Raw genomic sequence first — 3957 nt, forward strand, 5'->3', positions numbered from 1 at the left:
GGTGGTGAGGATAGCAGTAGAGACCACTTTCAGCTTCCGTTGGATTCATGGGCCCTCGGGGCCCAGGACGGTGGAGGAGCCGGCTGAGCCGCAGGTCTGAGTGCGAACCGCACTGCGAGGGGAGGCGGCAATGACAGGGCCAGGGCTCAGCAGCCAGAGCCCCGGTGGTGAGGGCTGGAGGCCGGGCAGCAGGCGGGGACCCAAGCCTCTGTGCTCAGACTTCCTCCGCTCTTCATCTCGTGGCACACAAACTAATCGCTAACATTCTGTGGCGCACTAAAGAAATATGTATTTTTTGCTAATCTGACCAAAATAGGTATAATTTTGATTCATTCACACTGGACGGCTATTGTGTTGGATGTCATGTTATTTATTTATTTTTTTGAGAGCGAGAGAGAGTGAGAGAAAGAGAGACTGATTTGTGGTTCCACTTATTTGCGCATTCACTGGTTGGTTCTTGTGTGTGCCCTGACCCGGGACTGAATCTGCAACCTTAACATAACGGACGATGCTCTAACCAGCTGAGCTACCAGGCCGGGGCCTGGATGTTGCCATTTTTTAATCTAAGGGAAAAGAGGCCAGTGCTCTGGCTAAATACTCAGGTATCTCATGTTTTAACAATTCTTGCGGCGCACAGTCGATAATCGCTACCCTAGACACAACCACCGGAAGTTCAGGTGCATGTCAGTCTCGGTGTGTCCTCGCCCCTTGTTCCCTGACTGAATGGCAGTGGAATCCACTCAGCGCACAAGCCACAAACCTGGGCTCCCTTGCTCTCCCTCACAAATCCAGCCTATCACGAAGCTCTGTTGACATTGCTTCCCAAACTTCCCTTAAACCTGTCCCTCCTCTCCGGCACCCGGCACGCCTAAGTCCTCTTGCCTGGACTTGGACAGTGTCCCGAGGGACCCGTGCCTGCTCCTCTCAGGGTTGTCTTCAGCCCTGCAGCCAGACTGAACTTGAAAACACGTAAATCTGCTCCATGGTTTCAAACCCTTTAATGGCTTCCCATGGACTTTAGAATAAGAACAAAACCTTCCTGGGAGAACCAAGATGGCGGCGTAAGGTATAGACCTGTGCGTGCTGCCTCCCACAACAACATTGAAACTACCAACTATAAGACAAACTGCTATTATTCAGAACCATGGGAAAGCTGGCCCAGTGGAAGTTGTACAACTGGAAGGAAAGAAAGAAGCACATTGAGACTGAGTAGGATATGCAGAGGCGCCAAGAGCGGAGGTACGGATTCTGAGGTCCCAAACCCCTATGGGGAGAGGCGGGACGGCCGTGCAGCAGGGCAGAAAGCGAGGGTGGCTCTCTCGCGGAGTTGCGGAGAGGCGAGAAGCCGCGGAGACGCCATTGCTGTTTGCTCCGCCCTGGGGACTCCCTGAGACCCTGCCCTACTCAATTCATATCCCGCCCAAGCTGTGCCAGAGGCACAAAAGGAACCACCAGCACTTTTACAGCTTAACCCAAGAAACTGAAGATTTCAACTTCTCGCATTCATAAGGGACACACTCAAGAAGCGGTTTTTTTTCAATAGGAAGGGTTACAAACTCTCGAATCCACTGAGCTTGTTTGGGGCAGAATTCTGAGGTCACAGACCCCTACGGGGAGAGGCGGGATGGCCTTGCAGTGGGTCGGAGAGCGAGGGTGGCTCTCCCGTGGAGCTGCGCGCCGGCACTCAGGGACGCGGAGTTGCGGAGTCTGGAGAGGCAAGAAGCTGCGGAGACGCCATTGCTGTCTGCTCTGCCCTGGTGACTCCTTGAGACCCTGCCCTACTCAATTTACATCCCCACCCAAGCTGTGCCAGTGGCACAAAGAGAACCACTGGCGCTTTTGCAGCCCAGCCCAGCAGAATGCAGATTTCAACTCCTCGCATACATAAGGGACACACTCAAGAAGCAGAATCAGGTTCGGAGGAAGCCGGAGCTGGACCTGGCTGGGTGGGTGACGTGGAACCGCTGTACCAGCAAACGCACAAGCAGGTCCACCAGATCCAGTCTCACATGGGACACCGGGAGATGGCAGACAAACAGTCTGTGCACTTGGTAGAAAATGAAATCCAAACAAGCATACCAGATACTCAGCCACTAGGAACGCCTGGAGATTTTGTCCACCAAGGAGCCGCCCAACAAAGGACAGAATGCCAAACTTTGTGTTGCTGAGACGGCCCCGGTCAGGCTGAGACGGCCCCGGTGAGGTTGAGACGGCCCCGGTGAGGTTGAGACGGCCCCGGTGAGGTTGAGACGGCCCCGGTGAGGTTGAGACGGCCCCGGTGAGGTTGAGACGGCCCCGGTGAGGTTGAGACGGCCCCGGTGAGGTTGAGACGGCCCCGGTGAGGTTGAGACGGCCCCGGTGAGGTTGAGACGGCCCCGGTGAGGTTGAGACGGCCCCGGTGAGGTTGAGACGGCCCCGGTGAGGTTGAGACGGCCCCGGTGAGGTTGAGACGGCCCCGGTGAGGTTGAGACGGCCCCGGTGAGGTTGAGACGGCCCCGGTGAGGTTGAGACGGCCCCGGTGAGGTTGAGACGGCCCCGGTGAGGTTGAGACGGCCCCGGTGAGGTTGAGACGGCCCCGGTGAGGTTGAGACGGCCCCGGTGAGGTTGAGACGGCCCCGGTGAGGTTGAGACGGACGGTGAGGCTGGGATGGCCCTGGTGAGGCTGAGACGGCCCTGGTGAGGTTGAATCGGCCCCGGTGAGGTCTAGATGGCACCAGTGAGGTCGAGATGGCCCCGGTGAGTTCAAGACAGCCACGGTGAGGTTGAATCAGCCCCGGTGAAGTTGAGACAGCACTGGTGAGGTTGAAACGGCCCCGGTGAGGTTGAAACGGCCCATGTGAGGTTGAGACGGTTCCTGTGAGGTTGAGACAGCCCATGTGAGGCTGAGATGGCCCCGTTGAGGCTGGGACGGCCAAGGTGAGGCTGAGATGGCCCCGGTGAGGCTGAGATGGCCCCGGTGAGGTTGAGACAGCTCCGGTGAGGTTGAATCAGCCCCGGTGAGGTCGAGATGGCCCCAGCGAGGTTGAAACAGCCCTGGTGAGGTTGAATCGGACCTGGTGAGGTTGAGACGGCCCCAGTGAGCTTGCAATGGCCCCGGTGAGGTTGAAACAGCCCCGCTGAAGTTGAAACGGCCCCTGTGAGGTTGAGGCGGCCCCTGTGAGGCTGAGATGGCCCCTGTGAGACTGGGACGGCCCCTGGGAAGCTGAGAAAAATACCACATGAATTCACTCATTTATGGATAATAAGGACCATTATAGACTGATGAACAAAAATGGATACAGAGGCAGAGCAGCATTGAGCAGAATGTCAAACTACAGTGGGAACCCTGGGGAGGGTTGGGGGGTGTAGGAGGGGGGAAGGAGACATGTATAATACTCTTTGTAATACTTTAAGAAGAAAAAAAAGAACAAAACCTTCCTGGCCAATGTTGGGCTCCCACCCACAGGCCGGGTCCTTCCCCACCCTCTCCTTTAGGCACCAGCCTCTCAGCTCCCCTGGGCCTCGTGCCCTCCTGCCTCGTGGCCTTTGTAGCATGCTGTCCCCCACCTGGAACACAGCTCCCCGCTGTCTGCCTGGGAGCGTCTGCTTGTCCCTCAGCAGGCGCCCTGACCTGCCGAGGTCACATTCCCTCTTGATGCGCAGAGCACCACCACTCTCTTCTTGACTTTTTCCTCTGTCCGGTGTATGCACTCTAGGACCCTTATTCTGAATTCTTTTTCTGTCATGTTGCATGCCTCTGTCTCACTTAGCTGCTTTTCTGGTGAGTCCTCCTTTTCTTTCCTTTGGGGGTTTCTTTGTCTACCCATGTTTGATTGTGAGTCATTTGGCTGCTCCCTGGGTGGCAGGGGCTCCTTGGGCTGTGGTTGCTGCTTGGACGGTTGTGGTAGCAGCTGCTTCTCAGTTGTTGGCAGCTCCTCTGGTGGGTGCTGTTCGCAGCTGTGGTGGCTCTTCTGGCTG

This window comes from Myotis brandtii, unplaced genomic scaffold (genome assembly GCF_000412655.1).
Source record: "Myotis brandtii unplaced genomic scaffold, ASM41265v1 scaffold1750, whole genome shotgun sequence".
Classification (NCBI taxonomy): domain Eukaryota; kingdom Metazoa; phylum Chordata; class Mammalia; order Chiroptera; family Vespertilionidae; genus Myotis; species Myotis brandtii.